Source organism: Pseudopodoces humilis, chromosome 14 (assembly GCF_049639895.1).
Source record: "Pseudopodoces humilis isolate 2021_Gansu_Grassland_sample_001 chromosome 14, ASM4963989v1, whole genome shotgun sequence".
NCBI classification, from domain to species: domain Eukaryota; kingdom Metazoa; phylum Chordata; class Aves; order Passeriformes; family Paridae; genus Pseudopodoces; species Pseudopodoces humilis.
In genome coordinates, this window is record NC_142213.1 from 12950856 (window position 1) to 12974543 (window position 23688).

The following is a 23688-nucleotide window of genomic DNA, read 5'->3' on the forward strand; positions in this document are numbered from 1 at the left end:
ACAAGCAGGGTGGCAGTATGGTCCCAGTGCTCCCATCAGGGGGATGAGCCCAGGCAGAGGCTGGCGCTGTCACTGTGCCCACAGTGGGTGGGCACAGCCCCAGCCCCACTGCACTGGGCTCCCTGCAGAGCTGCCTCGGAGCAGCCTGCTGGGAGAGGGCTCACAGGCTGCCCAGGTCACTGGTCTGTCACCAAATCACTGACCTACCACACATAGTGACCCAAATGATTAATTATGGTCCACAGCACTCCACGGTCTCCAGTGTGGGGGCTATTTAGGTGATGGTGAACTCCCTGAACATAACTGTGTTTCTTGCTGCAAATCCTTTCTCTAAGGAATACAGACTAAAAATACTGCTGAGGTACAGCTCATAAACAGACATAGTCCCTGCTCTGATCTTACTGATTTTCTCTATTGTTATTTACTTAAATTGCATATTTCCCCTGCACTTACAGGAGACTCTGGTAACTTATTTCTTGTCTTTTGGAAGCAATGCAATGCACCATAATTAAAGCAGAGATAATAATTATTTAAAAGATGCAGGTCTCTTTTCTGGACATTCTGACTAGGAATGTAATATAATAGAGGTTGGAGTGATGCTTGTTTTTACCCCTGAGTCAATCATAAGATTAACAGTCTTTATTATTTTGCAGAACAAGCAGTAGCGCCTCATCAAGGGTATAATCACCTCAGTCAAAAAACAAACAAGCTTTTACTTAAGGTGCTAAAAATATAGTTGAGAAACCTTCGATCACTGCCGTGTGATAAAATAGACTGTGTTGACTGAGCAAATCAGCAGCTGCTGCTGTGCCGGCTCCTTCACCCTAACAATGCTTGCCTTTTTCTCTCCCCACCAAATTTAGAGATGATGTCAATGTAGCCAACCCCAGGAGTTCAAAAACCAGAAGACAAACCAAAATAGAATCACAGCACTGATATCAAAGCGTGGAAGTTATTGAAACTGAAGCGTATGATTTGGGGGGTCAGCCTTTAGATTTTTTAATTCATAGGAGACAGCCTTCTCCCTTCCAGTCTGCTCAGTTCTGCTGGCTGGCTGATATGCCCTATTTCAGAGCAAGAGACAGCACAGGACAATGGGAAGCACAAAGGATTGGGAATCTATTTAAAGTATATATAAAGCTCAATTCTCCACCCTATGCAGAGCCTTAATCCTGCAAACACCTTCCCTGAACGCTCAGTTTCATTCATACAAGCAGCCCCATGGAAGCCAGTGAGGGTCCCTTGTACCTGAGTTGTGCCCCTTATTTAAGTTACTATTGCACGTCAGAAATGTTGGCCTGCGTCACAATTTAAGAATTAGCTAAGAATGGAGAGATCTATTGCTCAGTTTTCTCTGTGGTCTTGGGCAAGTCTTGTTTCATTCTATAGCCCAGCTTCCTGTTCTTTAAAAAGGGGTAGAATTTATCTCTACAAGGTACTTGGAAGCTTCCAGATAAGTGATAATAAAATGCATAAAATTAATACATTGCCTCTTTCTCATGTAAATTGATTTCTAGATAACACAGATGGAAAGAATGCCTAAAAATCAAAAGTATGTCATAATTAAATCTCCTAATAAAACCAAACTCCTAGAACTAGAGAATCTATCATGGATCAAGTCTGACTGAGCAGCTGAGAGAAGCAGAGAACATTCTTAGTGCTGAGAAGACACACTTCTCATTTCACTCACTGGACCTTTTGCACTTCAACAGGAAAACAGAACCCTCTTCTAAAAAGAGCAGTTCCTGGGAGTCGGGAGTAAACTCATACAGGAGTTTATCAAGATGTAAACCTTTAATTTAATTTTTTTTTTCTATCCAAAATATCAAATTTCTGTGAATTTTAAATTAAAATAATTGATCCTATTTTAAAATTTAGTCTGAACGTAAAGTCCAATATTTTGGATTTTATACAGCAGTAGCATGTTATGATGAAACTGTTTGTTAGGAAAGTACTCACTTAAAATAACAGGAGACTTTCATCTTTTATTAAGCATTTGAAATTACTAAAACATACTACCTAAGAGTAACTTGATTTAAAGAGGCAAACTGATGCATTTTGTTAATTAGACCATTAAAAAACTCATTTATGTGTAAATAAGTCTAGGTCATTAAGTTGTAATGTACAGTGTCAACATGAAACTTCAATCTTCAAACTTTCTAGTTATGTTAAATGGTCCTAAAAATTAATTAAAAATAGAATAAACATCAAAGAACTTACTTCCCCCCTCTTGTTTTTAAAGAAAAGAGATGTATTTTTTAGTAATAAAAAGTGCATTTCTGCTCAGTCCTCCAGTCACACATTCACACATTCTCACATTCTCTTTGTCTACAAGACTTTGTTTAAACTAAGAGGAACAACACCTATATGTTGATATCAATGATCTATTTGAATATTTTTAAAACACAGCAAAAAATAACTAGCAGTGATGTCGCTAACTTTCATGATAGCAAGAACAGACTATTTCAGTGAAATCACACATTGTGAATTAACAAGCATAACAAGCACAATGAGTCAAAAATATTATTTAGCACAGCTGAAAAGGTAAGGCTCAAAGGTTGTGTTTTGCCAAGGTTTGTGAGTATTACAGTTACAAAGTCATATGCTCAATTGCTCATAGCTTTATAAAAAAGGATGTATTTAGTCTGAAAACAGCTAGGAAATTTCCCAGTTTCTCAGGCTGATTTTAGAAAACATCAGGAAAAAAATGTAAACCCATTTCTGAAAGTTCAGCTGTTTCCAGGAACATAATAAAAGCTGTCCCATTTGATTCCAGAGAGATACTGGGAGAAGCTGTTGCCAAGACGCTGAAGCCAGAATTGAGAGGACCTGGTACTGGGCAGTAGAGCACGGGAGAGATGGAGGCTGAGTGGTCAGCCAGATGCTACAAGAGAAGCCTGTGGATCCTGTAGAGCTGCACAAAATGAGACTGGAGTGAGGGCAGAAAAGAGCACGGAGAGAATGGTGGGATGGTGGGAGACACTGAAACACACCATAGAGAACAGCAGAGAATGCAGCCTGGGGGAAATGGCCTGTGCCCACTCCAGTATGGACAGCAAATCCCAAGGATGCCAAACAAGGAATTCCCAAGGAATCCCAACCCTCTTGTAAAAGCAAGCAGTAATTATAATTTCCATACACACAGGTCACAGATCAAACATAAAATAGCAACTTGTGAAGATTATTGATTTTCTTTTGTGTACCCTTTAATGAACAGGTAAAATTCCTTTCTTTTCCAGCTGCCTAAAATCAAGAGGATGCAGAAGTGCCAGTTTTGTGGGCTCCTAACTAGGCTTGCAATGCTGACATTACACATGGGGTGGGGAGGGGGGAAAGGAAGAAAGATATAATAGTGAAAATCCTGTGAAGGCCCTAAGGAGAGGGGATGCTTTTGAGGTAGTAGCAGTGACACCAGGTGATCTGTAATAAGTAACTCCCACTGCCAGGAATGCTGTCCAGCCTTGGCAAGAATAATCTCTGCATTCAATACAAGATTCTATTTGCTTCCTGACTTAAGGACTGATTGATATATGAACACATAAAAATTAGGGAGTTTAAAAATACAATACTACTTGAATTGTTTTGAATCTTCCTGATTCACTTGAGCACAGTACACTAACAAAAGACACAGTCTTTGCCTTACATGCAGACTGGATTCTTGCTTTGTAGATAACAATCTGCCCAGGAGCAGATGACTGACAAGGATCTTTTCACTGAAGGATTGCATTAAATACGGTTGTTTCTGCTCAGATCCAATGTATGTAAATTATGCATGTTATATATGAAACCATACTACAGTTATATAGGAGAAGTGATTGCTCCCACTGTACATATTCTTTGGAGTTGTGTGACACATGCACAATCAAGCATGACACAAGAAAATTAATCAAAGAATATTTAAATATACCTTAGAGAGCCACTAACTTGTCTGATGGTTTTACAGAAGAAAAACTAATTGCATCTGCACAATACAACAGTTTTCTAAGGGCTGGGTTCATCAATGCTTTTACTTTTTTCCTGGTAAACATTTAAAACAGTTTACTTAAATTGATAAAAAAAGAAAAATCAGAGATAGCTGAATGGTTTGAATACATTAAGGTTTCTTCCTTTTTAGGTATTCTTACTTGTCCCTACTGACTTTCTGCAATATCAGCAATGCACAGAAATTCTTGTCCGATCAAGGTGGCATCAGAGTGGATAATAGCAGGCATTTATTCTTACAAAGACCTTGCACTTTTTCTAAGACTTAAAGTCAAACTAATTATATAAAATAATACACTAAAATCACTAAAAATTCTTCTGACGTACATAATCAAGTTTGTTATACTGAACACATTTGGTTTTACTAAGACTATGACGTTTTCATCTGTAATGGTATACACACCCTCTGAATGCATTCATGTAATTATAAGAAATTCTGTAAACTTTCTAGATTACTGCTGTCTTGGAAATTCTCTCAGTGTTCAGAAATGAGCAGAAAGAACCAAATAAATACTTTATTCTGTCATGACTTATCCAATTATCTGGTGGGCCATTGTCAGTGACAGGCTACAGTCAGCAGTCTGAAATGGTCAAATTTCACACTGCTTTGATGTTTTCTTAATGGCTTTTTGAAAAACTGTGCTAGATGTACAAAATTCCATAGAGTCTGCTGGATTATATGATCTTGCTTTACAATTTAAAAGAATATTTTCCTAAAGTGGTTTAATTCCTTGTTAAATTGGTAACAACAATGATGCTATTGATCCATTTAAACACCAAGTTCAAGTTTCTTATTTAGAACACCGTGGAGCACTTAAATTGGAAGTCTTTGTTCCCCTTGGACAGGTGAAGATTGATTCCAGTGGTCTCCCAAACAGACTTAAAATCAGGATAGTTGAGATTGACAACATTCCATCAGTATGAGCAAGAGAAGAGTCAGATTATTCTCTGCCAAGCTGTATGACTATGGAGCACCATCCTAATATTTCTAACTCTCTTCCCACTTCACTACTGATATTGTGACAGGATTTGTAATGCCATTAGGCTGTGTTGCCAAGAGCAATTCCTTTAAAGAGTGTGACACTGAATATAGGCTCCGGCAAATGATGCCTTCAGTTAGAAAGTATTAATGTGACAGAACTCTTCCCAAACCTTTTACAGAGAATATGTCTTGACCAAAAAGTGACAAAAGAGAAAATAGTGCTTAAACCTGTGCAACATAGCACCGAGACAGAAAAATCTCTGCTGAAAATGCCTTTTTGTGCAAGAATTGATCTCACTATCATTTTTAGTAATGTAAATCACAAAGAACCATTGAAATCAGTGGGAACTACAGCAGTATAAATCAGATGTCACGAATAACAAAGTTGTAAGATATTGTTATAGGGTCACTTAGTTCTGCTCCATAATCTTATTTTAGCTCTAACATTTATCAGCTTTGCTTGTCCATAGTAACTCTTACAATCGAAATATTTTCTGCAGTTTGGCAACAATGGGTATTCTGGACTGGGTATTCACAGAGCAATAGAGAATTTGTCATAATGAGTCCATCTTCTGTTCTACAGCTCCTCTCATACTTTATGTGTCTACTTTATATACCCATAAAATATCTAGCTGACTTTGAAATGACAGCAACAAAAAGAAAGGAGTGTTCCCTTTCCATCATATTTCTCTGACACATGAGATTTGATCATCTGCATTATCACAGCCACAAATAGCATTAGCAAACACATTACCCAGCCCCACTGCATACAGACAGGTTATCTGGCATGAAAATTTTTTCAGGCTAATTATTTTCTGCATAAAAATTTTTCTTTCATTTGTTCTAAATTCATTGGTCCATAATATCATGATGCATTTATTGCACTGAGCTGCAAAAAGCAGAATATATCCCATCACTGTGTTCTGTTCCTGCCACTTACTACCCTTCCCCAAAAAAACAATTTTAAGATGAGAATCTCCATGGTATGAAGTGGTAAATGATACAGAGGAGTGTCATTTTATAACTTCTGAATCTTTATAGTCTTTGAGATGGTGTGCATGTAAATCCTACTGTACTTCTCATGGTCTCTGTCACCTTTATATGTGTGTTCACAGGCTATATATCAGTTGTCTTGACCAAAATTTTGGTAACTCCTATAAAAAATAGAAACACAGCTCTTGAAAATGATCACTGTCAAATCATCAGGATGTCATGAAAGAAGAATAAAATAAATGTGAACTTTCAGACTTCTAGATATTATACTGTTCTCAGTAGAAACTCAGCTTTTTGCTGGGTTTTTTGCTTTTTTTTAGTTTTTTGGGGTTTGGGTTTTTTTTGAGGGGGTGCTGTTTTGATTTTTTTTTCCCTGTTTCTTTGTTAGTTAAAGAGTACCCCACAAAGACACAGTGCTATTTTCCTGCGGTTTTGTTCCTCTGGAAATAATTTTGTCTAGTAATAATTTATAATCTCTAAAAATACATCTCCAGTTGTAATTCAGTTTCCATTATAATGCTGCTAATTTATGGAATTAGCATTACTACTGATGAAATTTATAATGCTGTATGTGATTATTACTTCACTAATCACTATGTATTCCACTGCTAGCTGTATGTGAGATCATTAATACAGTATATGTACAAACATTAAGCTTAATGGAGTTAAATGATGATATGGAAAGGCAGGATGGCTAATTAATGATCACACAAACAATTACTACTCTTTCTTACTAATTCACAAGCTGTTCTATGAGGAATTGCAGACTTGCAGGGCAAAATTCAGTGCATCTCCTAATTACAAATAAGCTAGGGACTTGTGAAAGCACAGAATACCTCTTAACCTTCTGTTACTATAGATTGGTTTTAAGCTTCTCAGCAAGATTTTTCCTGGTCAGAAGGTAATTTCAAAGAAAACCTTTTCTACTGCCTTTATTGGTCACCTTTAAGTGAATGTTTGACTGATAGAATCTAGTCAAGTTTTACATTTAAGAGACACTTAATGAAACAGTCCTAAATGGTCCTTAATTGGTTTGTGTGAGATGTCTGTGTTGGTACTTAGTGCAGGACTGAATTTCACACTAAAGCCTTATTTCTAGTAACCCTTATCTCATGCTGAGAGAGGTATCTCTCTCTCGTGCACAGTCTCATCATAGACTGATAGTGCCAGAGTAATTGTCTTTCTCTGTTCTGCAATTCTAAATCTTTTTCTCTGCAGTTTTTATAAAAAACACAAAATAATATTTTTTCTAGATCATCTAAATCTTTGGATTTATTAAATTAATTCTAACTTAATTCTACTATAGGACAAGCTATAAAAAGCATCAGTGTGAATTAAAAATATTCACTTTTTCCATCTTACATATAGACTTTAAAATAACAACTTTTGTCTTCTCAAATGATATGGTTCAGTCCTGTTAAAGAGGAAGACCTGTTGTGAAGCATGGAATTTCAAATAGTCTCTGACACAAAATGGTCAATGAACCAACAGAGAATTTCATGGCAAAAGTTACTTTGGGATTTGTCATTAAGTACCATCCCCCTCCTTTTAATACAAGACAATGCCCATTATAACCAAAATATTGAGTGATCCATCTATTCAACAATTTTCTTGAAAACCACCTTTACTAATCAATACCAAGAACCAAATTAATTAAATTTAAAACACTGAGTAGCTCTGGAGTTTTACATACGAGTACATTTAAATATCCTAATGATTCATCATTCAGTGCTTTTCATTAACTGAAAATGGCTCAATGGCTTTCATCACCTAGAAAAGCCCAATAATAATTTTAGGGCTTTGTAAGACAGTGCTGGCTCTTTACGAAAACGTAACAGATACAACTCTGAGGTGCCTAATGGTGTACAGGTATCTTAAACATCTTCATCATACCTTGGGTTTCATTAGTGGGGTAATTACCACTGAGTAATCCAGGCAACAGGCTTGGCCAAATAATGACTTCCACAAGTAAAACATTTTGATCAAATTATTCAAAATAATTCCAGGAAGATATATTAAGCATAATATAGTAGGCATATACTCAGAACACCTGGAAAGTGTTGCTTTTCTACTGTCTCTTGGGCATGAATCAACTGGCAGCCAAAGCACTAGTAATTTTAAAAAATGTTTTCATAATTTTTAATAATTTATGGATTATTATGGAGTTTTTCAAACTAGCTCTCATATATTAAGCACAAATGTATAAAAATGTTTTAAAAAAATGTTTTATATGCTTTCCAGGGACTCCTTCTGCAGGTGTTTTTGCTGAAGAAGGTTAATTTGGTAAACTAAAAATAGCAGCAATTAAGTTGTGTTCCACAACTTATGGACAATAAGAAAATAATACAAATGCAATGTAACAAAACCAAACATGAGAACTAGGATATGGAACTGTGTTGGAGACTGCTACCTGACTGCACCTGTAAACATAAAATAAAATATAAATTATTAGATTAAAATCAAGAAGTATATTATTTACTATAGATTTTTAAGGCAGTGATGATAACTGATAACTGTGATTTGAAATGCTTTTCATTATTTGAGTAAAGTTTAAATAACTACTTTATGGTCATTCTTCTACTAATTCACTAACTGATTTGAACAAATTTCATTTCAATATGAACCTTGTCATTTGATATATGCCATAGAGAGGAAGAAGAGAAAGAGTTGAGGAAATATAAATGTCTCATTTTGAAGAATTATAACTAGCTCTTCCAGCAGAACGTGTCATGATTAAGTAGTAATGATCCCTTTGAACCATTACTCTGTGTGCTCATCTGCCAGCAGAGATTTAAGCCACTTTCATATCATACAATGGTAAATTATTCTGGCAATTCTATTAGCGCTTTATTTCCCACATTACTCCACTATATTCTAGGAAAAATAGTTCTTCTCATTCTGAATTAAAAATCTAAACACTCTTGTATGGTTTACTTGATTGAATATGATAGTCTATTATGTAAAAAACTACTGAGAGTTTTTAATCCGGTAATCATTGACCCAACTGACTTAAATGCTTCAGACAGAGCTGTTAATGTCTTCTAGGTCAGTGCAGATGCTCTGCATGTGCTATTAACTCATAAACTAAACCCCTCTTTGAATCTGCTTAAAACCTATTAGGAAAACTGACTTGAATTCCTTTCCTGGGGAATTCCAACCTGATATCTTATGTCTAATTCACTCCACGATGCAAAAAAAGAAAACCTGAATACTCCCATATGAGGCTTAAATAGAGTGATATCACAAGAGATAGCTGTGGAGCTGAGTAACTTACTATGGAAATTTCACCTGGTTTACACTCATTCTGTGCTAAAGACAACTGAAACTGGTTGAAGTGTTAAAGGTATTAAAATAAATGATTGTGGGATATGGGAATATAGAAAACACACTTCCATTACTTCTATGTGTGATTCAAATATCCCAAGCCACAATTCATGAAAATTGTCCCTTTTTATTGCAATCCATTGAGAAGAGATTGACTCCATTATCTTTGCAATTGCTCTTCAAGTGGCTGTAGGCAGCTATTAGAATCTTTGCCAGATTAAACAAGCGCATCTCCCTCAATGTGAGAGCTGCTGCTTTGAGTCCCGCATGGTCTGGACCACCCTCCACTGGATCCACTGCAGTTTGCCAACCTCTGCATCCAGAGGGCCTGAACTGGGTGCAGTGTTTGGGGAACAGCCTCAGCAGAAGGGAGCAGACATATAATGTAGCCTGGTTTGGGATTTGTCTTATTCATGCTAAGGAGCACAGGCAGCTCTCACCAGTCTTGCATCACTCCAAATCCTTCCCAGCGGGGCTGTCTCTTGGCCAACAGGTTTCCTGATCTGTATCTGGACAAAACTTTGTGTTTCACTATTTAGGTTTATGTCAGCCAGATTCTGAACTTTTCCCAGATCCTTCTGCACTGATGCAAAGACATTTTGTTCTGTCCCACCCCTATTAAGTATCATCTGCAATTTGGCCTACTGTCCATTTACCTGTATCATCTAGATGACTGACAAGGACATTTGACATAAGCAGGACTTTCTAAACCTCCTAAAATGAAGTATTTTTCATTTGTTTTCTATCTTCAGTAAAAATCAGAATCAGCATCTGGTTTAATGTGTAAATTTATATCACCCAATACACATATACAAATTTTCCTATTCATCATACACCACAGTCACATATAACAAATAAAACTGAATCACATTTATAAATCCATCAAGACTAGGGAAATTCTAGACATGTCATGATGTACAAAAGACAAGCCTTGTGAATAACACTGTAGGGAAAAAAAAATCTGGTTTTCCTCCCAGGTTAGGCAGAAGGCAAGCAGGCATTTTCAGCATTGTAATTTTGGAGACAGGTACCTCAGATCCACCTGCTTCCTGAAGCTTGCCAGACCACTGCAGTTATTTTGCACAATTCTGTCACTTCAGCAAGCCAGCATGCAAATCCTCCCTGTTGCACCTTATGTGGACACACCTGCCCAGTTCAATGTCAAGCACAAAGCAGAACAATGGGGGTTTCCTGTAGTCAAAAATAAAAGAGGACTTAAGCTTGAAAGGTCTGGCTTTAGAATACCTTCCAAGATCTCTCTCTTGTGCCTATCTCAAATTCTAGCAAAGCTTTGTTTCTTAAGAAATGAATTTATAAAAATCATTTCCATACAGCAGGAAAATGGGAAGGATCTACATCTACCTAATCCATTTTAGTTACCAGTAAGCATTCATTAATATTAAAATGTCTATTTGGCATTCTTTTTCCAGTCTTACATCTTTTACAAAAGATATATATATTATATGCTTAGAAATATCAAGTTTCCTTATAAGGAAGATTTTAATAGCCAAGCTATAAGCCTCAGACCTAAGGGGTTATAGAGCAAACAGATCTTTCCCACAAACATAAATTCTAAAATAAAACAAATCTTATTTAATATAAAATTGCATCTCATTAATTAAATGTATATTAAAGGAGCATTTTAAGGCTTTTTTTCCATAAGTGGCAGATGTTATGAATAATAATGCATAAAATCTTCTGAATTCTAAAAAAGTGTATTACATAAAACTTTAATTTAAATATTTCACAGTACTCAAACACACTGAACAGTGATAGTAGTAAAACACTACTAGCAAATCATTAGAATTAACTGAAATAAAATTTGATATTTTAAAAATCATTTAAAAGGATAATACTTCTCATCATAGATCTCCTTATAACACTTTATGTAAGCTAAACAAATGTAGCTACCTACTGAATCACTGCAATTTTGTTCCACAAATGAAGTGTATGTAAATTTCTCTGAAAAAAGAAAAGCAACATCTGCCCTTTAATGTGCCAGGGAATTTAATAGTTTCACCTTAAGTAAAAGAGACTCAGTAAAAATGACCTTATCCTTTTTATCATTAGATATCTTGGGGGAAGAAAATGAAACAACACAAATAAAATACAGTTTAGTGGAAAACTAAACATCTTTAAAAATATTGTCCCAATAGATCTTAGTTTAGAGTGGATCAGTAGTGCTTAAGGATGAAGACAACAGCAAGCTATAAACTGCTTCAATAAAAGTCAATTAACCCCTGCTTGGTGCTGCAGCCCCTCTTCCAGCCCTGCAGCGTGCACTGGGACTGTGTAACTCCAAGTACTAAGCAGTTAAATGAACACTGCCAGAATAATTACCCACTGAGACAATAACAGTCACTAATACATATGCAGAAACAAATCTTGTGCTGGTTCATGACTTTCAAAAATATGATGTATAGTACAACAGAAGCTGTTTTCCAGTCATCTCTCACTAATCTCCAGGCTGGGAGACCTCTGGAAAGATATAAATCAGGCCTTTTTTAGGTTAGGATATTGTCTATGAATGATGGACACTTCTTCCCTTAAATTAACCCAACTCAGTAAAGAAAACTAAACTTATGGAGTCAGAGATGACTAGAAAATATTTTCCTTGTTAGAATTTTAATGTGAAGGTATCACTTCTCTTCATTAAAGTTATTGAACTGGAATGTGCTGCAAGAAAGCTAATGGTTTCAGTGTTTTTGAAATGCTAACTTTTGTTTAAAGATCAGCCAAGTAGCATAAAATGCTTTTCTACACAGCAATTAATTTTAGGTGTGTATCACTTCCCACAGTAATTCCACAACCTTACATTTGCAATATGTGTTTTCAGAAAGTCATGGCTCTGCCAATCCTGATTCCAATATAGATTTTACTTCATGAAACTCCCACAAAAAAACTGAGCTATGGTGGCACTATATCCTTTCAGTCACAAGTAAATTATCCCCTCTTCTAGACACAATACAGCAGTGATTTAATTTTGTACAGCAGTACTATACAATAGAAAGTGGAAATAAATAAGTCTACAGGATGAACTGGTTCAGACAGAATTGCATTACAAAGCCATCTGATCAGAGTTTAAGAGCTGATTTATTGCCATGCATTGTCTACACATAGCAGCTAGTTTGGAATATGTTAAAAACTCAGGGAATTCCCTACCTGTAATTTTGAGTACCTTAAATTTGCATTTCATCTAATTTTAACCACTTTCATCTATAAAGTACTCTCTGATATCATCTGGGTATTGGTAGAGTGCTACTTGCTGAATCACTCATTTTTCCATTCATCAGAGTCCTTGATTTCCATTTGCATTTTCATCTGTGCCCTCTCCATTGTCTTCTCTGAACAGTCCTGGATTTGGTAATACACATAAATGATATGCTATTTCATAAGTTATCTGTAGTCTGAATCTAACCTCTTATCAGAATCTTATACATTCTGAAAGAGTCTATATGGAGACAACAGAACAAATTTAAGTATTTGCTTTAATGTTTTGAAACAGTCCAATTCTTCTTTACTAAAGGCTGATGAAAATACATCACTGATGCCTGAAAATGAAATGCACAGTCATTAAGTTGTGATCATACTGGAAACACCACAGCACCCAGAGACTGTGTAACTAAATATATACTGCAGAGAAAACAGACAAGGAGATTGCAATTAAATGAGGTTAATATTATGTTGGCTCTTGCTAATTTAATGCACACTACAGCAACAAATACAAAATCCTTTTGCCTCTGCTCCCTCACTGTTGAGACAGACAAGTCTCAAGTCTCAGAATACACAAGAATAGTTTGTGATTCACTTAGAAAAGTGAATGTGAATGAATTAATCTGGTGGGTATTTTGCTCCTACAGGACTCAAATACCATACTCTTCCTTTGTATGTTTCAACCTGACCCCCATTTAGATCAATGGCACTTTATGTGTTTCCTACTTAGATCAATGACACCACATAAATGTGGCTCAAGGAATCAATTTCTTGGCACTTCTACACATATTTCACAGAGTTAATGAAACATAGCATAAAAGCAAGCTACATTTTAAAACAAAGAACTAACAATTTGGTGCACTTTCACCAAAAATCACAGATTTATCCTTCACTATACAAAACACAATAAAATCTTTTCCCTGACTCAACTCCTTGTCCTTGGGATCCTTTCTTTGGGGTCTATTCCAGATTTATTCACTGCTCATCTTTAATGGATAATTATTGTGCCTATCAGTGTTTACAACCACTACTTTTTTCTGATGCAGGCACACCTCTCTGTAGTTTCATTTTATACCAGAGAATTAGAATTCTGCCTGTTGCAGAATTAGACAGCAGGCTGAGAATTCACGTTTTTTGACCTCACTTAGGATTAATTTGACCTAAAGAACTCAAAAGTACTGGTGAAGATTGTGAAGTTGTTAATAAACCCAGTACAGTAAACAACGACATGGAAGATTAGCTCCTGTCCCAGCCTAAATGTAGAGGCTAAAATGTTGCTCTAGCTAACACTTGCACAGGCCTCAGGAGGGAATAAGGTTGTAATTAAAAGCAACATGTGACCTCTGCAAGAAATAACAGCAGAAGCAGATTTCTGCAAGTAGTAAGACTGATGTAGGAATGAAAAATAAAATAAAAATATTTTTAAATATCTTGTATAAACCTTTTACTATATTTTCAAATGAAAAAAGGAAGAATGTATGTCTGGAGGATTGGGAATTTTAGCCATGCACTTTCTCTTGGGTAGAGGTTTCTGGTGAAAACTTTGAAGATGCTTTTGCACAAGCTCTGGCAGATGATTAGAAATATATGGTCTGGTATTCAAGACAGTCTCAAGAAAGTCATCCTTTCAGCGAGTTTTACATTTTTACACACGTTTACCTTTAGAACACATTGTCAGGGATTAGGGCAGGAACGTATCACCACAGAAATTTCTGAGTCCTTCCTGAGTGATGTACAGCGTATCTTCATCTTTTGTAGACTTCTCCAATAAACCTGGGATTCAGCACAAACCAGGAAAACCTTGTCACATCCTGGCTCATGTTCACTGCTCCGTGGCATACAAGCCATGGCACCCCACATGACTGCCAGGTTATTCCTCCTGGGACTGCACAGGCAGCAGAAGGAACTTTCTGGAATAATGAGAAGTTCCAGCCCCACTGCAGACAGGGCAGGAGTTTGACTCAGACAGGTCACAGCCTCCTGATAGAGGAGTGAAGGTAGCTCAGTGCAGAGCTGAGCAGAGACAAAATGTCAGGGCAGGCAAAGAAAGCAATGAATATATGTATACATGTATATATATATATATATATATATGAAAAGATCATGTAAAAATGCATCACATATTTTGGTAATTATAATAATATAAAATCATGTGAGAATGAGACCCAGGAAGCTGATAAAACATAAGCATTGGAAAGAAGAAATTTAAGTTTCTGTGTTTTGTTCCTTATTTGCTGTATCTAATGTCTTTCCTTATAAATTTAACATTCTTGTTCATGCTGACTGTACAAAGTGCTGCATTCTGCCAGCCACTTTGTCAAGCTTTTATGAGAGATTAGTAAATTAAAGAAGGTGAGGAAACAGGATAAAGAAACAAACTCTTCCCTGGTTTTTGTAGTACAGTAATTTCCCCTTAGGCTAGAAACTTTCCTCTAAGTCTTGTATTTGGGGACCACAGACATAAAGTAGAGTTAAAGGATGGAAATAGATTTTGGAGAAAAACTGATTTGGTAGAGTATCAAGTAATACTAGATGGTTTTTCAAAAAGTGAATAATTTTCATATTTGCCAGTGTGTTTCGGGGCAAAAACTAGATTTCCAATGGAAATTTTTTAAGGACTTCAAAGACTGATGAATTCTTTGCTTACTCCTCAGGATATCTGAAGTCAAAAAGTAGGCAAAAGAATTCAGCTATTGGCATCAGTGCTAACAACCAGAATCATGACATATTTCCCCCAAGAGATATATGAAGAGTAGCAAGAAAATTGTATTCTCTATAGCACAGTGGGATGACCAAGCATAATTAGCAAAGGACTGTATGGACTTAGTTCCATTTAATGTTTAATAAATCTTATCTTCAAAATATTCCTCTGGTAGCTGTGCCCAAAAGATACTGCTAGCTGCAATTTTGGAAATTCTTTTCATTAGGTGCTATTCCTGAAAAGAATTACTTCTTTGATACTCAGGTTTCAATGCTGAGGTTGTGATGTTTAGAGAGGATCTGTACCAGCACTACAATTGCTAAGGTTGCAGTGTCTGCTGGGACTTTACTGAAAGCTTGCAAATTGTTTAGAACACTGTTCTGTGAGGATCCAGATGTGTCTGTGGCAATTCTAGGAAATTATCTGGATCAGATTAAACCCAAGGGAGTCAGCTGAGTTAAAAAGGGCTTTTCCATAGAAACCCCAAACATTTCTTGAACAAGATAAAGTAATTTTACTACAATCAAGGAAATCTGACAGTAATGACAGGATCATACAAACACCCGTCCATAGGTTCCCAGGGGTAGGGAGAGATGTTACTGGTAGTAGGAAATACACTTTCCAGACATCTAAAATGCAGATTAATGGTGTTGATTAACCGTCATGTATCAATGGCAAATAGAAAACTGTTGCCAGCAGCCAGCTCAAGGGAGGAAAATTGGTGACAGTGTGGGGAAGGACAAAGTGAACCTGAGTCATCCCCAGCACCACGTACGGACGTGTTCCACTGAGAGACCCTCATAAGTTTTTTCTGCACCGTTCTCTTTGAGATGTCGTAAAAGCTGATTGTAGAATGTGCCCCTGTTTGTCAATGGAGAGCTACATTTTTAGAGCATAGGAAAATGGTTTTTCAGCCTCTAATCAATTGCTGCCTCCTATTAATTTTGTCTTGATTCAATGGGAATGTATTCACAGGATCAAAGCAAATGATTAGTTCTGTAAAATTTCTCAGATTGCTGAATTAAAATCCAGTTGGGAGGAGTAGTAAAACAATTCTGTGTCAGCAAGTAATTTAGATTCCAATTTTACAAACACGTTCTCTCGTTTTATCTAACTTTTTTTAAATTATTGTTTTATTTTTATTTCTGAAGGAACACAAGAATGTTCTTTCAGAATTATGAATTTGGGAATAATTTAAAGCACTCAGGGTAGGTCAAAGCATGTCTACTGGGAATGCCTTGTGTGCTTCCTTTTTCCAATTTTTACATAAATAAATTCACATGAAGTCTGAGAAAAAAATGTTAGGTCACTTTTTTTTTTCTGTAGAATTAACAATTCTTCTACAGGTTTGTACAGCTGCCATTTTCAGGTTTTCTCTTCCCAAAAGGGCAAATTGTATCAACAGTTTGGTTTTAGCTGCATGAGTTTTAGAACAACAAAACCAACAGACCTCACTGGACTCTTTTGAAGCAGGAACAGTTCCCAGCATGCTGAAGTACCAGTGGCAAAAGCAGCCAACCTGTTGCTATTTGATAGCCAGTGGAGTGATAGCCAGCATTTCCACAAAACTTCCTAAACAGGGATTACTTGGTATCTCCCAATATTAACCTAGATCTGATTAATACAGGATAAAAAAACCCCACAAGATCAAATCTCTTAAATTTTAGATAAAAGCAGAGTGTGTCTGAGAGGGAACACAGAATGAAAAAATTGTTTTCCTTGTTGATCAGAATGGAGAAAAGTAACAAGTTCATTGCTTAATTATGGAGCAAAACTATTTAACAAAATAACTAGGAAATAGGAAATTTAATACTAGCACATATAAACACCACTCAAAACAGTGATTCAGAAAAGATTTTTCAGGACTATCAAAATGAGTTGCAATAGGGAATCATCCTTCTGAGAAGATCCCAGAGAGCCCCAACACCTGCACCAGGAATTCAGTCATATAAAAACCTTGGACTCTGCACCCTGGTACAAAAGTCACTCCTAGAGAAGCCTGTATGGGATTACACATGAAAAGAAAATACAAATGGCATTTTGTTGAACTCATTTGGGAATAAACTCTGAAAGACCAAAGATGAAGTGATACATTTGTAAGACACCTTTTCCCTCCATATATTTTTGTGAACTGTGGGACCCATCCATTGTATAGGTGGAAATTAGATTGTGTTCCTCCGTAATGAGAACTGTGTTCAGGGCAAAAACCAATGCATCTTTTTGTGAGGAAGCCCTGTGTCAGCCTGATCTTATGTCTCCCCAGTTCAATAGAAATGATGATGATACTGTGCCATGGATTAGCCAGGAACAGCTAGCACAGAAGTTTGGTTCTGTGACATGAAGGAAAGGGAAACCTTTTTTACTGAATAACAGTTTGCAAGAAAAATCTGCAAGAATCTGTAACCTCACTGAGTTCTATTTCCTGCCTGTCTTCTCTCCCCTTTCATCATTTATATGCCCCTTCAAGCAAGGCTTACAGGCTCTGTTTGAGTAACGCTTATTATGGCCTGATGAAGTTGCTTTGTAAAGTGAGATAAAAAGGAGTGAATAGCAGAGGTTACTGAGATGGCTAGATAGGCAATTATTTCTATTCATATGACTAATCTTGCACAGTAAGTTATCTTCAAAAACTACCATTTACCTAAATTATCTGAACCAATTAGCTACATGGATATTTACATAAACTAATCTAACAGAAAGCTTGCCCCAAAAAAAAATAGGAAATATATTCTTCATATACTGTCCTCAGACATACCCAGTATTTACATTATGTAGCCACTTTCCAGGGAAAACCAAATCTTTAGAAGCTATCTATAAAACTAGCGGGTTTTAATGTTACCCTTCCCTTGGGTCAGCCCCTGGATTAGCACTGGATGCTGTAGCTTCAAACACTAAACAACTGACAAAATCATCTTTAACATCATCTTCCTCTACATCTATATTCATTAAGAAGTTCTACACCTTGCAAATCTCTGTTTTCACCCATCTAGAATAGTTAGAGGCAGAGAAATAATCTGATAAAGTATAATTTTATTTTCTACTAGTACATAAAATTTTATGGGCAGTCTATAATAACACACCTAATAAAATCTACCATAATAAATGACAAGATCATGCAACATTATCACTGACCAAAGGCAAGAACCAATAATTTGCCCTTCAGTCATTTGGTAAGTCTATTTATCAGCATGGTCATGCTGAGTACTTCAAGAATGCTTTATTCAGACAAGCACTAAGAAATTCTGACTGTTTTTTCATGAAGATCTTATGAGCCATTAATTTCACATAGCTATTTATTTTACTGTCTAGAACAAGTCATGAATAAAGATGTTGATCTGATCCCATGCCCTTTGTTCTTCCTATTCTGTACAGCCACCTGTAAGAGTAGAGAAGGTGAAAGAGGGAATCCAGGACAAAGACATATTTTCAGAAATCTACAGGCGTAAGAGAGCTGGACAGAGAGAAGCAGAGACAGCAGATTGTTGTGTTCCACCACCTTATTGGGAGTCCTGCTGCAACTTGGCACTGGGGTCACCTTGAACAGCCTCATGGGCTGTTCATGAGCTGTACAAGACTTGGAAATCCCAATACTGCCTCTCTGGCTTTTTTAGTTTTCTAAAGCATTTTATCAGTGAAATTTTCCAATGTAATGCTGATTCCCTAATAAGAATCCTAAATCAGATTTTTTTGAATTTTTCTTTTTCCAGTGGATAAGGCTTATTCAATTCAGCCTGGTAGATTTTGTTATAAATATTACAAAAGCCAATATGATCCTTGAAATACTGAGTTCAAGACTAAGGATAGATTATGATGTCATTTCCTGTCTCAGAATTAATTTACTTTTATTTCTAACATTAGCATTTGTATTTATACATGTTTTCATTTTGTAGAAGCATTTGTGGGAAAAGTAGCGTTCTTTTTTAAGTCAAGATCTATATTAAGATCTCTTAATACATCTTTTTTTGGTCTACGCAATATCAAAATATTTAAGATGCTTATTCATGGTCTGATTTTCCATCCTTATATTTAACTGGAAGAAGCACAGTTGCTGCATTAACCCAGAATCATGTGAACTGGCTCATAAAAATGGATGGCTTGATCATATCTGGAATTTACACAGGACCCTATTCAATAAAGCATATTCTACCCTTACTGTAATATCATTCTCCAGAGCTTTAAAGTCTTTCAAGTGGAATAAAGATGTTGCTATAATGACAGTGAATGTAATGAGATTAAATGTAGTTGGGAGTCAAGGTAAATGGCCTTACATCAGAAAGAATGTAGTGACACAGATCCTTATAATGAAGACAAAGGATATTACCAGTACATTTTTGCTACATTTCTTTGGCAAAGCAAGGCCACAGCAGGACATGCTATGTAATATGAATTCTGTGTTCCTTTCAGTATTTTACATTTGATAAAACCTGCATGCTTTTAAACATAAAGGAATAACTAAAAAGAAGTATCTTCAATAAGCATCGAGATCTGTGTTCGCAATCGTAACATCCCTAAAAAAACCTGACAATCTGTTTCATTTAGGAATTAAAAGAATTTAATGTAAGAAATTGCTTTAGAATTGGGATAATTTTTTGCTGTTAAATCAAAATAATCACAGGGGAGAATTCAAGGCCCATTCTGAGTCTGTCCAACAAAGGACATTCACACAGGTTTGCCCTAAGCTTGCACATTATTATGCAGACCTTTATTCCAATAGTAAAGCCCAACTGGTTCTGAAATTTACTTTGATTCCATTACTTTTAACATTTCTGAAGGAATTTATTAATAATTTTGCCCTATTTAACTTGAGATTCTACCTTTCAATACATGAAATTAAAAGAGATGTTCAGGAGTCTTATTTATCACAGAGGTCAGCAAGGTCACAGACTGTTATCAAGAAATGAGGGATCTTTGAAATAATATTAGCTTTAATGTTAGCAATGTCTGTCTTAGAGTGCTAACCTACAGTAGGAAATAAGCAATAAAATATGACAATACAGAGTTCTGAGAGAAGATTATTTTTAGCTATAGCAAGTCACATACCAGTGGTTTGTCACAGCACTACTCATCTATTTACATAGGAAACATAAGTTAGTAAACAGAACTTTCACAAAAAATTCTGGTTTTTTTCTCCAAATTTTATTTAATCTATTAAAATCAATAGTTGCTGATGATGAGCTTTTTCAAAAAAATTAAATGGATTTAAAAGAGAATTTGAAATCAATATCCCTGATTAGCTTTAAAAACATAAAACCTAAAATCATAAAGGCAAGCATTTCTGAAAGCCTCAGATTCAATACCTTCCCTAGAAATGTACCAATGGAGGTAAATGAAAATTAGCTCTCTCTGCCTGTGAGTAGCTACCTAGCTCTGCAGGTTTTTATATGTGCAATGACCAGGAGATTCACACAGTAAAATCCCTCCAGATTGAAGGTGGATTGCTGCAAATCCACCTTAATCAGTTCTGCAATTTATGTGCCTGAATATCCTTTCCCACCCACCTGATTAGAAAGCAAGTTTTTGGGTAGACTTCTCTTACTCAGCTGAAATAAAAATGGAAACAGCAGCATCAACACAAGCAAAGTGCACAGTGGAACATGTGCACTGCATGACAGGCATTTATCTAGGAGCTGCTTTCTAAATTAGCAATATGCTAATGTTTATGATTTTTTTCAAAACACCTTAATTACTACCAAAAAATCATTTATTGTGAAAGGAAAGCAATAAAAAAGAGTTTAGCCTTAACAATTACAGTCTCCTACTGCTGCTGTGAGTATGGAGGAGCATGAAATGAAAACCTCCCTCTCAGGTACTGCACAGAGTCACCAGCACCAACTAAATAAACTGCTTTAAAGTCCTGGTGCTGACATCATCTCTCTTTAGCAAAGAAAAGAAACCAGCTCAAACCCTTCCACATTTTTTTTTTTTATTTCACCTTCTGCAAGGCAGCTTGGGAGGTTTCTGTCTTTTGAGGTGTTGCAAGATGCCACATGAATTTGTTCTACCTATCCAGATGAAACATCCATAGGTCATTATGGACTACACTGGTAACAGAATGAAGGGCAATTCACCTCAGTAATCACTCAGCAAATCCTTCTCTGAATCTCAGCAGAGCTTGCAATTCACACAGCTTTATTTGGTCCTTCCTGCTATTGAATTTTCGCTAATCCTAACAAAAGCCAAGTTTATTCTGTCTTCTCAAAACTGACATCACTTTTCTTAAGGTTAACAATCACTCTGTTTAATTTTAAGCAGAGCTGCCTTATTACAGAATTTGTGGTGTCAGACTAAACATGCTTTGTTGCATTGCTTTTCTTGTCTATGAAACGAGACCTGTGATGGTAATTCAGCACAGCTAATGTAACCAATACCAAGGTGTTTTGAGAGCAAAAGTGTAATACAAGTGTTAAAGCCCAAGAATATGGACAGAACCATCAGCACCAACCACCTATGTGGCTAAGAACCCCTAAACAATGTCCTATTCAAATACTTTATCCAAATAGCTTATAAATATTGTCAACACATTAAAACCTCAGCAAGAACAAGTTTGACTTCTGTAGCAGCACAGGAATCCTGAAGTCCCTGTACACAAATCAGTGAGTGCAAAATCAACCTGCAAAGCCCAAGTCCTCTGTGTTACTTGAGTCTTCATTAAAACTTGCCCCTGCAGAGACCCTCCTCTTTTGAAATATTATTGTGATCAAAGCAAATTGAAAGACACGAGATTACAAAAGCCTGACCTACTTCCAATCCATGTTCAAGTGACATGAAGTACTACAATGTTATGGAACCTGAAGAGGGTTTTTGCAGCAGTGTTTACATCATCTTCTGTAGAGAGCCCTTACTGTTTGCAATCTTTCATAATAAACTTTATCATTTGAAGCTGTAAATAAGTATAGGTAAGTGTTAATAATGAAAGAACAGCACAATTTAGGAATTCAAAGATATAATCAGGGCACTAAATACACAAGAAGGTCTGAACTAAATATTTAGGTGATGACAGCAAGGGAGGGAAATTCTGCCTACATTAAAAATTACAGATGAAAAAACAGAGTACAGCTGTAGTGATAAAATGTTGTTTCTTGAGAAGTGAGTATCTGAGGGATATCCTCTTACTTGTTGGAAAAGTCAAACTTTGTAGGAGGTCTTTGGAGGTGGGAACACTTTAGCTCAGAACTAAGTGCAGGATTTCCTCTGCAGCTTGCCTTTCTCTCCATATGGCTCTTGTCACTCCTCACAGAAAACTCTTCAGAAATTTAATTTAGCAATATAAACACTGGGAAGGTCAGAAAAGGGGTAGATTCTGAAGTATCTTTACTTCTAATTTTTGGTTATTTCTCAGAAACCATGGCAATAGTGATCAAATGAAAGTGAAGTTATATTAGACAAAAAGAGAGGTTGGGAGTGACTTTATTTGTATCACTAGTGCTTGCATCTAAGAAGATTTCAGCAGACAGAGCCTATTATACTCTGTTCCAACTGATTAAATGCTTTAAAATCCTGGCATGATTTTCTATTTTGTAAGTAGGAAATGGTAGCAATATTTTATTCCATAAAAAAAATCAGATTCAGAAAGCTAAATCTGAGCCTTATTGGGAAACCAGCATGTGGAACAAAAATTGCCAGTAGCCATCAGCTGTGATTTATAATGACTTTAGGGAAATTTTTTTTTAAAATAAAAGAAAGAGAAAGAGAGAGAGATTCAGTACCTCCTGTGTTGCCTGACGCAAGTCCAGAATGAGGTGACTCATTTGTGTATTTTCTTTCTTTTGAACCTGGTGAGTGTTTGTTCCCATCTCTGTTCTCACAATCATCACTGCTATCTCCATTTTACTGGAAGATGTAAGTTTAGAAATCCATAATTTTACTCATTTTTTTTTCTCCCGTGCTGGTGGTAGTTATCATAAAATAAGCAAGAAAAAGCTAGGTCCCTCTTCCTTCACATACAAAGAAGAAAGCTTCTTGTATGAAGATCTCACACTGACCCTGGCTGGGCTTTGGTAAACAAAGCTCAAAGAAGAGAAAAGCAAGTTGGGAAGTTGTCTGTTGAGTAAAAGATTGGGATAATTATTAAGAATTCAATAATTTTCAGAAATGCTGGTTCAAGTTTGCTTATGTATTTCCCCCTTACCATTATATAAACTGAAATTATGAACAGACAGGATAGATACCTATGGAAAAGGATAACGGCATGTTGGTGTTCCCTGTGGCAGCAAGGCAAGTGCTCAGTAAGTCACATCTACAGAACAGCCTAAGCCTTCTGAAGGCTGGTTCCTCCCAGCATGCTCTGTACATCAGAGCAGGTGAGAGCCACAAAGTTCTGCAGGATAAAATACTTTCAGGAAATACCTCAGTAAGGGTCAAAGAAATCTTCATAATACTCATGAAAATGAAATGGGGATTTGTAGATCTCACTCTGAACATTTCAATTCCTTCAGCTCTGTTGGATTCCATCTAAGGAGCAATTTGAGTTTGACTTTCACTTATAAATGTGTGC

General features: G+C 36.2%; 1 long non-coding RNA gene across 2 annotated transcripts in view; it reads right to left on the minus strand.

Moving 5' to 3' along the window:
- Positions 1 to 23688, minus strand: part of LOC148183157 (uncharacterized) — a 106243-nt gene that overhangs the window by 6087 nt on the left and 76468 nt on the right. Inside the window, exons 4-5 of one of the 2 annotated variants that reach the window (XR_015773760.1) lie at positions 14153 to 14266; positions 10302 to 10471 (exon numbers count right to left, since the gene is read on the minus strand). The exons of the other annotated variant lie outside the window; for it this stretch is intronic. This is a non-coding gene — a long non-coding RNA (uncharacterized LOC148183157). Of the gene's footprint in view, positions 1 to 10301; positions 10472 to 14152; positions 14267 to 23688 lie in introns of those variants that run through there. 2 annotated transcript variants of the gene reach the window in all.